Source organism: Schistocerca americana, chromosome 9 (assembly GCF_021461395.2).
Source record: "Schistocerca americana isolate TAMUIC-IGC-003095 chromosome 9, iqSchAmer2.1, whole genome shotgun sequence".
Lineage (NCBI taxonomy): Eukaryota > Metazoa > Arthropoda > Insecta > Orthoptera > Acrididae > Schistocerca > Schistocerca americana.
The window spans coordinates 50,265,687-50,279,171 of NC_060127.1; positions in this window are offsets into that span (position 1 = coordinate 50,265,687).

Here is a 13,485-nt window from a genome sequence, read left to right on the forward strand (position 1 = left end):
CAAGACCTCGACAAGCTACATCTACATCTACATCTACATCTACATTGATACTCCGCAAGCCACCGAACGGTGTGTGGCGGAGGGCACTTTACGTGCCACTGTCATTACCTCCCTTTCCTGTTCCAGTCGCGTATGGTTCGCGGGAAGAACGACTGTCTGAAAGCCTCCGTGCGCGCTCTAATCTCTCTAATCTTACATTCGTGATCTCCTCGGGAGGTATAAGTAGGGGGAAGCAATATATTCGATACCTCATCCAGAAACGCACTCTCTCGAAACCTGGCGAGCAAGCTACACCGCGATGCAGAGCGCCTCTCTTTCAGAGTATGCCACTTGAGTTTGTTAAACATCTCCGTAACGCTATCACGGTTACCAAATAACCCTGTGACGAAACGCGCCGCTCTTCTTTGGATCTTCTCTATCTCCTCCGTCAACCCGATCTGGTACGGATCCCACACTGATGAGCAATACTCCAGTATAGGTCGAACGAGTGTTTTGTAAGCCACCTCCTTTGTTGATGGACTACATTTTCTAAGGACTCTCCCAATGAGTCTCAACCTGGTATCCGCCTTACCAACAATTAATTTTATATGATCATTCCACTTCAAATCGTTCCGCACGCATACTCCCAGATGTTTTACAGAAGTAACTGCTACCAGTGTTTGTTCCGCTATCATATAATCATACAATAAAGGATTCTTCTTTCTATGTATTCGCAATACATTACATTTGTCTATGTTAAGGGTCAGTTGCCACTCCCTGCACCAAGTGCCTATCCGCTGCAAATCTTCCTGCATTTCGCTACAATTTTCTAATGCTGCAACTTCTCTGTATACTACAACATCATCCGCGAAAAGCCGCATGGAACTTGCGACACTATCTACTAGGTCATTTATATATATTGTGAAAAGCAATGGTCCCATAACACTCCCCTGTGGCACGCCAGAGGTTACTTTAACGTCTGTAGACGTCTCTCCATTGATAACAACATGCTGTGTTCTGTTTGCTAAAAACTCTTCAATCCAGCCACACAGCTGGTCTGATATTCCGTAGGCTCTGACTTTGTTTATCAGGCGACAGTGCGGAACTGTATCGAACGCCTTCCGGAAGTCAAGAAAAATAGCATCTACCTGGGAGCCTGTATCTAATATTTTCTGGGTCTCATGAACAAATAAGGCGAGTTGGGTCTCACACGATCGCTGTGGGCCATTGTGGTCAAAAAAGGTCATCATAACCTAACCAGAACTGGTGTGCACTGCCTCTGATTTCTTTGGAGGTGGTGAAGTCGCGTGGATTCCACTGCTTGCTCTGACGCTTGCTTTCCGGTTCAAAATGGTGACACCATGTTTCGTCACCTGTGACAATACGCGGACAGAAAACCGTATTCCTGCCCATGAAAACGTTGGAAATGAGTCAAAGACAGCGCCATTCGAGTATTTCGCTGTTCGGTGGTCTGTTGGTGGAGAACCAACTGCGCACAGAGTTTTCGACAGTTCAGGTGTTGATGCATTATGTTGTGGGCGGTGTCCACGCTAGTACCCAGTAACCGATGGATCTCGTCCACGGTGATTCTGCGGTTGTCCGAGATTAAAGCGTTCACTTTCGAAGCAACTTCCGGTGTGATGACGCGGTTAGCCTGTCCAGGACGAGCACCGTCTTCAGTTACTCGCTCCCCTCAAGGAATCATTTGCACCATTCCACAAGACTTGAATTACTCAGACCGTACCGAGCGAGGTGGCGCAGTGGTTAGCACAGTGGACCCGCATTCGGGAGGGCGTCGTTTACCGTGATTTCCCTAAATCGCTCCAGACAAATGCCGGGATGGTTCCTTTGAAAGAGCACGGCAGACTTCCTTCCCGCCGGCCGGAGTGACCGAGCGGTTCTAGGCGCTACAGTCTGGAACCGGGTGACCGCTACGGTCGCAGGTTCGAATCCTGCCTCGGGCATGGATGTGTGTGAAGTCCTTAGGTTAGTTAGGTTTAAGTATTTCCAAGTTCTAGGGGAGTTAAGTCCCATAGTGTTCAGAAGGGAACCTCCCCATCGCACCGCCCTCAGATTTAGATATAAGTTAGCACACTGGATAGGCCTTGAAAAACTGAACACAGATCAGTCGAGAAAACAGGAAGAAGTTGTGTGGAACTATGAAAAAAATAAGCAAAATATACAAACTGAGTAGCCCATCTGGAAGATAGGAAACATCAAGGAGATGTAAGTTCAGGAACGCCGTGGTCCCGTGGTTAGCGTGAGCAGCTGCGGATTGAGGGGTCCTTGGTTCAAGTCTTCCCTCCAGTGAAAAGTTTAATTTCTTTATTTTCGCAAAGTTATGATCTGTCCGTTCGTTCATTGACGTCTCTGCTCACTGTAGTAAGTTTAGTGTCTGTGTTTTACGACCGGACGTGCCTCTCCGATGGGAACCGAAAACATTTGATCGCAGGGTCAACCGATTCCTCCACAGGAAAATGCGTCTGATATATTCTATACGACACTGGTGTGGCATGTGCGTCACATGACAGGAATATGTTGTCGACCCACCTAACATGTACACTTGGCGAATGGGTAAAAAGATTCTTCTACCTTACCCGATTTCGGTTTTCTTGTGAATCTGATAATCACTCCCAAGAAAGAGTTGAAAACATAAGAATTTGTCACATAAACTGAAAATAAAAAATTAAAATTTTCACGCGAGGTAAGACTTGAATCCAAGGACCTCTCGTGCCGCAGCTGCCCACGCTAACCACGGGACCACGGCGCTCCTGAGCTCACATTAGCCTAGATGTTGCATATGTTGCGCATGGACTACTTAGTTTGTATATTTTGCTCATTTTTTCGTAGTTCCACACAACTTCTTCCTGTTTTCTCAATTGATCTGTGTTCAGTTTTCAAGACTTATCCACTGTGCCAACTTATAACTAAATCTGAGGGGGGTGCGATCGGGAGGTTCCCTTGTCAGAGCCATTTTTGAACTTCGTTCCCTGTCCTTCCCTAATCCGATGTGACCGATGACCTAACTGTCTGGTCTCCTCACTCAAAACAGCCCAACTCAGACTGTACTCACCGTACACAGCCTTTATCCGTCGATATATTTCACGGCCTCCAACTCCCTCCGCCGCCAAAAATCGAATCACTCCTCGTTGTTCCTGCTTACTTTCCTGCATATTCGGTAGTAGACGATAATTTGTGTGACCACCTTCTCTGCGGCGTGAAACCACACTGGCTCTATGCAACATTGAACAGTGCGCACACGTCAGTCTCTCTACCAATAGATGGCACAACCATACTCCAGTTACGTGATTCCACCTTACGTGTAAGGCAAAGGTAGACGGACTGACCATGTTTCATTTGAATGAACCTCATAGTACTTCACTAGCCCTGATCTGAGGCAAGTTTGTTTTTGTGTGTCAGACGTGTTTTTTGTGTAGCTGGGCTGACCTGTAGACAGTGGTAAAAATTTTGCGAAGCATAGATATGAAAGGCTACTTTTAAGCCTAATAATTTTACTTGTATTTCATATAAAAAGTTTTCTTGTTAGACATTCTAGCTCCGAATGACGCAGTATTGAGTGTTATATGGGCGGCCTCTTCATCTGAAATTACGGTCCTCTGTTTTCTATGTTCTCGTTCTAGTGGTATATGATACGGAAAATCTGTTTATGTACTGCATCTGTGTGTTGTATTATACACCTTGTTTCCTCATTTTAAATTTACCGCCTTCATTTATATTTTACTTCGTCAAAATTTTAGGATAAGTTAAGCAAGGGTATTGCCCCTAGTAATTCCACCTTATCAATGTTGTATGTGCATTACATTTATAAATTTTAGTGGGTATGTATATCCAGTTTACGATATCTCATTTTTAAACCCTGTTGCGTCGCAGCGCCACCTCTTGAGGTGATTCTGTGTTAAGCTTCAGTACTGGCACACGACGGTGTGGCGCATTATGCTTACTACCTGAGCCCCCATCTTGCGCTGTTACTCGCTCTTGTGAACGGGAACGCGTTATGCAGATCTTGGTGCTTCTCGCGTCCATCTAGAAAAGGTAATGATTTTACTATCTTATATTTCTAGTTTTTACTGAGTTTAACGAAGGCGATGTTGGCCTGATATATTCGACGATGCCCATTGGCTACACTGACTAAAGGATTCTTCTAAGAAATACCAAATTAAGGGCCGCGGTGGTCTAGCGGTTCTAGGCGCTCAGTCAGGAAGCGCGCGACTGCTACGGCCGCAGGTTCGAATCCTGCCTCGGGCATGGATGTGTATGATGTCCCTAGGTTAGTTAGGTTTAAGTAGTTCTAAGTTCTAGGGGACTGATGACCACAGATGGTTCAAATGGTTCAAATGGCTCTGAGCACTATGGGACTCAACTGCTGAGGTCATTAGTCCCCTAGAACTTAGAACTAGTTAAACCTAACTAACCTAAGAACATCACAAACATCCATACCCGAGGCAGGATTCGAACCTGCGACCGTAGCGGTCTTGCGATTCCAGACTGCAGCGCCTTTAACCGCACGGCCACTTCGGCCGGCGATGACCACAGATGTTAAGTCCCATAGTGCTCAGAGCCAACCAAATTAAGGTATTTGCTCTTTCAATAGGTGATCTGTTTATACTTTCAGTAGGTGATCTGTTTATACATGCTTATAGGTTATCCAAGTCTGCACAACACGATCGCGATTCTTAAATAGATGTATTTGTTCTCTGTTTTCTATGTGGATAACCTGAAGATGCCTAAATAAGGCGAAACGCGTCGTTGAAAAATAAAAAAACTAAAATTGCAACCAAGACTGTTTTTAACCAACACTGTTAAGGACTGGTTTGCCGTTTGCCACATATGGATTGGAAGAATTTCTAAAGGCTATTTCATGTCGTTTGTTGCTGTGTTGATTATATGCGTATTTTGACAGAGTTTACTCACGTTTTCTTCTGCTCATTTGTGAATTTTGCGCCTAGCTATGTTGCTGTGGCTTGGACATTCGTTTCATTGCACAGAAGAATAAAATAAAAAATCCTACAGAGTTTGCCTCATCAGCGCTGGAACGTATTTGGGTTTTAAAACAAAACAATGATTTGCGTACTTGTAAAAAGGCGGACCCATTTTTAATTCATTGTTATTTTTGTTATCCATTCTTTTTAAGTGGAAGTGTAATTTTCTGCTTTCTCACTGTACATATTGCATTTCGAGTTTTTACATACACTTTGTCGCTTCTCAACTTCCATATCCCAATTTCCTACCATGGACCCAAAATTTTTCGAATTATTCTGCTTTCTTCTGCAAATTATTTGACTGTTTCCCTGTGTTTGTACCGCGGCATTCTGAGGCATGAAAATACCTAGTTTTAATCTCCACATTGTAAAGACTCAATTTTGTATTAATAGACTAGCTGTAGCCAGCCACGCTTTCCTGTTGATCACTCTGCTTAAGTGAAAAAGTAAGGGAATAGAAACCAGACGTTTCTAATGTATATGGGAAATGGATATACTTAATTTCCTTCTCTCCCCAGACTCTGTCTATCTTCCCCTCCCCCTTTCTTTCTCCATCTCCTCTTCCTTCCCATTCTCTCACTCCATCACCTCCTCCTCCCTTTTCTCTCTCCATCCTCTCCTTCCACCTCTCTCTCTCCATCTCCTCCTGTCCCCCTCCGTCTGTCCAACTCCTCCTTTCTGCTTTTTATGCCAATTTTCTCCCACCCCTCTCTCCATCACCTCTTTCTCTCTCTCTCTAAAATGAGCCTTGATTATTGTTACCGCAAATTCAGACTCTGTAGTAGTATGCTAAAGCAATAAGCCATAAATAATACAAGAGTTGCAACGAAGAAAGGAAGACGCAAGCGCACACACACGCACGCACACAGACACACACATACACACACACACACTCAAGATCCATTACAAAGATTTATTACAATAACGTGTAAAACCTTGAAGTAAATTGGGAAAGTACATTTTAAGATTTTTGGCAACAATGTTTTCCCTTCATTAGCTACGTAAACCACGCGCAAATTAGAATTGAACGTTGTGTAAAAATTTCAAAACTAATCAGTTAAGAACCTGGGGGGAAACACGATATTGAACGAGCGAACATTTACATTTTGATCTATATAGATAAGGACTTTCCATTGTACATGTTCTTGTTGTTGTTCAGTCCTGAGACTGATTTGATGCAGCTCTCCATGCTACTCTATCCTGCGCAAGCTTCTTCATCTCCCAGTACCTACTGCAGCTTACATCCTTCTGAATCTGCTTACTGAATTCATCTCTTGGTCTCCCTCTAGGATTTTTACCCTCCACGTTGCCCTCCAGTACTAAATTGGTGATCCCTTGATGCCTCAGAACATGTCCTACCAACCGATCCCTTCTTCTAGTCAAGTTGTGCCACAAACTCCTCTCCAATTCTATTCAATACCTCATTATTAGTTCCGTGATCTACCTATCTAATCTTCAGCATTCTTCTGTAGCACCACATTTCGAAAGCTTCCATTCTCTTCTTGTCTAAACTATTTATCGTCCATGTTTCACTTCCATACATGGCTACACTCCATACAAATACTTTCAGATACGACTTCCTGACACTTAAATCTATACTCGACGTTAACAAATTTCTCTTCATCAGAAACGCTTTCCTTGCCATTGCCAGTCTACATTTTATATCCTCTCTACTTCGACCATCTTCAGTTATTTTGCTCCCCAAATAGCAAAACTCCTTTACTACTTCAAGTGTCTCATTTCCTAATCTAATTCCCTCAGCATCACCCGACTTAGTTCGACTAAATTCCATTATCTTCGTTTTGCTTTTGTTAATGTTCATCTTATACTCTCCTTTCAAGACACTGTCCATTCCTTTGCTGTCTCTGACAGGATTACAGTGACAATAGCGAACCTCAAAGTTTTCATTACGTCTCCATGGATTTTAATACCTATGTTCTTAGTATAGTCGAATGTCATTTCCGTTTTTCTGTCTGTATTGACGTCGGCAGCTTTGTCGAGAGCGTTTGGCTGGATTTACGTCACTGTTGTGTCGAATGAATAATAATCGAGTGAATGAAAGCAAACGTACAATCGTTGCGGGCGAAGACGAGCCACACGGATCTGCATACGAGAGCTGTGTATACGTGAACAGCGAGCTGGAGGGAGATTCGCGCTCGTTAAAAGCGTTGAATATTTCGACGGTCCCTGTGAGTTTTCTGGGGGCCTGGAGTCGCACGCAACGTGCGCTCAGCTCGTCCCGTCTCGCCTGGGCAGTACTTGTGACCTGCCTTCTGCTACTCCCGCCTCCGCTGTGGTTCCGGTGCTACAATGCGTTCGGGGCGCCGTGTGGAATTACATTAGCGGCCGCGCGCCGACTTAATTTGCAGCCAGTAAAACGAGTTGGGACGTGTGGAGCGCACACACACACACACACACACACACACACGCACACACACAAGTGTACACGGAATACATGCAAGACGTGCAACGAGGGAGGAAGAAACGAACACACACACAGACACACACACACACACACACACACACACACACAAGGGCGTCGCAGAGTGTTCGCGCTTTTAATAAAGAGAGCACGCTGGTTTGATAAATAAGAGGGAGGCCATGGAAGGAAGAGGCGAAATAAAAAAGTGACTATGACTTGTGAAAATATTTGGCTTGGGAAAAAAAAGGCATTCTTTTTTTTCCTCGGAAAATATGAGAGAAAAAAATAGGATGAATATTTTAGAAGAAAGAAAAAAGATTGGTTGTGACGTGTGTGGTTAGGATACGCGAGTATACGGTCCGAGATGCGAGGCATGCAGAATAAATGAATTGGGATGGGGGCTGAGGGGTGTGGTGGGGGATGGAGACGTATCCAGTGGTGGAACGTCTAGGTGCTGGGCAGTCTGTCATCTATAATGTGTGTGTGTGTGTGTGTGTGTGTGTGTGTGTGTGTGTGGGAGGGGGCGAGGCGGCTGGGAAGGTGTGTTAGTTATTTAAGTCATCAGCGCCCTGGGGAAGGAGGCATAATATTCCAGCAGCGGTTACAAGGGATGTGAGCCTTCGACACGCGTAGTCAGGGGGAAAGCGTGCCTGGGGGGGAGAAGAGGGAGACGCCATCAAGCTCTTGACGGAGAGACACGGACAAACACACACGGCCCCCTTAGGCGCCTAACACGACGTACACACGCAGACATGGAACAGCGGTAATGAAGAAGCGGTGGTGCTCTAGCATGGTGGTCTGCGGAGTGGGGAGGGGTGAAGGGGGGGGGGGGTGAGGAACTGCGTAGAAGTTAGGGCGCGGAGCGTGCTGGCCGGCGGGAGGGGGAAGGTTTTTAAACCCCTTCCCTACACCCCGCCACGGTTGTGCAGCTAGAGGGGAGAAGATAAAAGCCCCTTTCCCTTCCCCCCCCCCCCCCCCCCCTCCACGCCATCCTGGCGCTGGGCGCTGCCTTCCCCTCCGCATTGTGTTCCTTCCGCCTTCCTGTTTTCCTTCCCCCTCTCTCTTGCCCCGTCCTCACCTCTCCCTCTCCCAGGACTCCTTCCACTGCCTTGTCGGAGAGAAGGTATATCGCGGCAACTGCGAAGGGGTGTGAGAAAGGCAGTAGGGATGCTATATGACGGAGAAATTCCGCGACGCGCGCGATTCCCCTAATCCCGCGACAGCGTAATGAGCTAAAGGTTTTATTTCCGCCCCTCCCTCTCCACCCGTCCGCTCCTCTCGCTCCCCCCTCCCCCCCCCCCCCCCCCCCAGCCACCACAGTGCTCCATCGTCTCTCCACAGAGAGAGAGAGAGAGAGAGTCCCTGGACGCAGGCTTTAATTCGTAATCAGCAGCTGATGTCCGATAGCGTCAGTTGCGATCCCCGGCACTTGGGACTTCCAGTGTAGGGGGGGAGGGGGGGGGGCAGAAGAGGAGGGGTGGAGAGCGTAACGGAGCCTGCAGCTGGTGTGTCTGCGGCCGACCCACCGCCAACTCCCCACCGACTACTTGCCCGGGCAGGCCTGCTGTTTCATTAGCGCTCCCTGGGTGCCTGCCTCGCTGACTCTCCTCCAACACTCGGCGTTCTCATCCGCTGGGCTCACCGCGCAGCCGTGTCTGCCTCCAGTGCGTCCTAACTAACTAATCCGAGAGCCGTCCTCGGTGAACTGCCGCGTTCGAATATTGATTGCCTCGTCGTCCTAGGGGGGGCTTTAACAAAGGGACCTCTTCGATTTTCTTCACACGCATAGTGTCCGCGTATCAGTTCCTCAAAGCTGAACGACGCAATGCTAAAAAGCCTCCAATAATAGTCTTTGAAAATTTGTACACCTACGAGTGACCAGAGACAACAGTTTGAACAGGCTAAGGAAGTTTCCGGGTGACGGCCGCTCCACATTCATCACTGACGCAACACAGCTGTGACCGGCCAGTCTTACCGCCGACGCATTTGAAGGTGTTGTCCCGGGAATTTAAAAGGCGCTGTTCACATTCACCAGTGACAAGACGGTGACAGCAGAGTTGCCACCCGTGGGAACATGTCACAACTCTTGGCTCTTTTTTCCAAAATTTGGGGACATACGGACGGATCTTCGATCACTCTGTAAAATGTAGCAACTCTTTGCCCAAGAAAGAAAAATTGCAAAATACCACTACTCCATCTTTCGCCTAAAGCCACGAATTCGCAACCACAAAAGGTTGGCGCTGATGTGCGTTTAGCTTTTTGGGCCACTTTTGTTATGACTTAGCCAAACTGTATAGAAATACAAAGGGACGAACTGCTTCCTCTAGAAATGTGGGAACACAGTTCCTTCTTCCTCACAATGAGAAACCTCAGTCATTCCACTTATCGAGATCGGAAGTACAGGGTGGCGCACGAAATGTGTTACCAATTGTTTCTTTCACAATTTACGACGCACATTAGATATCCCGCTGGGATCTCTACAGCAGTACCAACAGAGCTTGGAAAAACAAATGAGTTACGAAATGACGTGTAATTCACGATACTGCCGCTAGGAGACTAGTAAGCAGCAATGGCTGACAATGGAAGACTGACGACACCGCAACGATCGGCAATTGTGTTACTTTTTGATGAAACGAAAAGCCTTGTTGTGACTAAGAGGCATTTTCGACAACAGTTTAACACACGATGGGTCCCTTGCAAGAAGACCATCCACAGGTTGTACGATAAATTTGTACAGGAAGGAACAGTATTGGAAGCGAAGCGACCTCGGTCTAAGCCTGTTTGTTCGCCGGAGAATACTGAAGCGGTACGAACTGCTGTACAGAGAAGTCCCGGGAAATCGTGTAGAAAGGCAGCAGTGCAACTGGGAATATCCAGACGCTCCGTTCAACGCATTCTTAAAAGTGACCTCCGTATGTACCCATACAAGATGACCTGTGCACAGAAGCTCACTGAAGAACACAAGCAGCAGAGACTAATGTTTGCTCAGTGGGCGGAGGATAGGGAAGAAACTCTCAACGTAGTTTGCTTTCCAGACGAGGCGCATTCACATTTAGACGGTGTGGTTAACAAACAAAATGTACACTTTTTGGTCACTGAAAACCCACAAGTGCTTCATGAACGACAACATTATGCTCCGAGGATTACAGCGTGGGCAGCAATTTCCAGTCACGTACTTATTGGACCTTTTTTCTTTGAAGAAACTGTGAACAGCGAGCGTTATTTGAGCATGCTTCGCAATAGCTTCATTCCACAGCTTCTTGCTACTGTCTTGCCCTTCAACACGCAGTGGTTCATGCAAGATGGAGCAAGGCCACATGCTGCAAACACTGTGTTGGAGTTTTTACACGAGCATTTCGACATGCGGATCATTTCACTCAGGTTTCCAGGTTGCTTCAATGACGGACAAAATTGGGCCCCCAATAGTCCCCACCTCAATCCATGTGACTTTTTTCTTTGGGGGTACTTAAAGGAAAAAATTTTCCCGAAACGTCCACGTGATTTAATGGAGCTCAGAAGACTTATTCTTCAAGCTTGCAGTGAAATTACGGAAGACATGTGCCGTAGGGTAAGCACTAACTTCAGTGTACGTTTGAAGAAAGTTAGGAAACGAAATGGTGGACATGTTCATCATGTGCTGAGTTAGAATAAATCTCCATGGACGGCTCTTCATTGTAGTATATGTTCCTTTCAGATTGTATTGGCAATGAAGTTTATATTCAAAAACAAAATGGTAACACATTTCGTGCGCCACCCTGTATATACAATTAAGTGTATCGATTGTGATACACACTATATCGGCCAAACGGGAAGCCCCTTAATAGCCCATTTCAATGAGCATCTTTTAACAAAAAAGGGGCAAATTAAAAAAAAAAATATTCTCCCTTCCGGCGACGTTTGAAAACCTCTCGCCCACCATCCATAAATGGTCTTGATATTTTGCATGTTCTCTAAGTAGGCAAGAAGATGAAAATCCTCGAAGAATTTGAAATTTCGTAAAGAGTCTATTTTAAGAGCCTAGGTATGCTCAAAGAACAAATGACCTTTCATAACCAGGGTTACTTCGAGGCTATGATGCTACTTCTTAAATAAATGTCCAAGCACACGTGGCTTTGATTTATACATTGATATGGTTTAGTTGTGCTTCCTTTTTTATTTTATATAATGCACATAAGATTATCGTTACTCTGTAAAAATATTATCTGTTTTCCTGTCTGGCAGCGTCACCCACTACGGTATCGCTTACTTTGATCATAGGTATGTAGTAGGAGCTGTAAACGTGTGCCATGTTTTGTCTGGTCTACGTCGTAAAAATGCCCTGCGTTGTGTTAAGAACAAATATGCGTAAACACAAGTAACGTGTGACTCTTGTATGATTTTATACCTTCAATTGCTTACGTACTGTGTGAACCAACGTTTCTTAGCCCTCAATATTTGTCCCTTTAACTCCAATCTTATTTACGTGATTTCTTGTGTTAGTTACACTTACCAATCTTCGTCTTGAAACATATTCTTATTTTGTTTTCGTAGGTGTATGTGTCCTGTATATTTTATTGGACAAGCAGCCATTTTTGGCGATTGCGAGACGTTCTGTACTCCTGCTAGTGGCCCTCGATTCTTGTTACCCGGTGGATGTGTCCTATGAATTTTGTTGAATGCTGGGCCATTTCTGGTCGTAGCAGGGCTTTCTGTACACTTGCCAGTGGTCTTCGAGAGTTATTACCCAGTGAGTTTGTCTTTGGTTACGCTTTTTTCGCAGCTCAGGTCGTGGTTTCCCAGTTGCTTCAAGTGGTTCAAATGACTCTGAGCACTATTGGACTTAACATCTCAGGTCATCAGTCCCCTAGAACTTAGAACTACTTAAACCTAACTAACCTAAGGACATCACACGCATCCATGCCCGAGGCAGGATTCGAACCTGCGACCGTAGCGGTCGCGCAATTCCAGACTGAAGCTCCTAGAACCGTTCGGCCACACCAGTTGCTTCATTTAACTTACAATGTAGCTGTATAGCTGATTCGGGACTCATAAATTTGTACCGAGGAAACTTTTTTTCCTCCCCAGATGCCTGATGCTGATCCTATGACAGTGAAACGCGTCATAAATTAAATAAATAAATAACCGTTTTGCTACCGAGACTGCCTACTCTTTCTTGAATTACAAAAGAAGAAATTGAAAAAAGGAAAAGCAGCCAAACTGCATAAATGTTAAACAATGTATTCGTATGTCACCAGAAAATTGAGGATCCGTTACATGACGGTCAGTTTGACTTTAGGAAAAAGGTGACAGTGCCTGAGGGCAATTCTGACGCTGCGGTAGAAAATGGAAGCAAGACTAAAGAAAAATCGAGTCACATTCATAGGATTTGACGGCATCGGAAAAGCGTTCGTCAGTGTCAAATGGTGGAAGATGTTCGAAATTCTGAGGAAAATAGGGGTAAGCTATGGGGAGAGACGGGTAATATACAACATGTACGAGAACCAAGAGGAAAAGAGTGAAAGACCAAGAACGAAGTGCTCGGATTAAAAATGGTGTAAGATAGGAATGTAGAAGCAATGATGGAAATGGTTCAGGAGTGAAACTAAAATTCAACGTGAAAGGATATCAATGACACGATTTGCTGAGGACATTGCTATCCTCAGTGAAAGTGAAGAAGAATTACGAGATATGTTGAACGGAATGAACAGTCTAATAAGTACAGAATATGGATTGAGTGTAAATTGAAGAAAGACGAAGGTTATGAAAAGTAGCTGAAATGAGAACAGCGAGAAACCTAACATCAGAATTCATGGTCACCAAGTAGATGAAGTTCATGTATTCTGCTACCTAGGCAGCAAAATAACCAACGACTGACAGAACAAGAAGCACATCAAAAGCACACTACCACTGGTAAAAAGACCATACCTGACCATGAAAAATCTGCTAGTCACACACAGGCCGTAATTTGAGGAAGAAATTTCTGAGAATGTACGTTTAGAGCACAGCATTGTACGATAGTGAAACATGAGATCTAGGAAAGCCGGAACAGAAGAGAATGGAAATGTTTGAGATGTGGTGCTACAGACGAATGTTGAAAATTAGGTG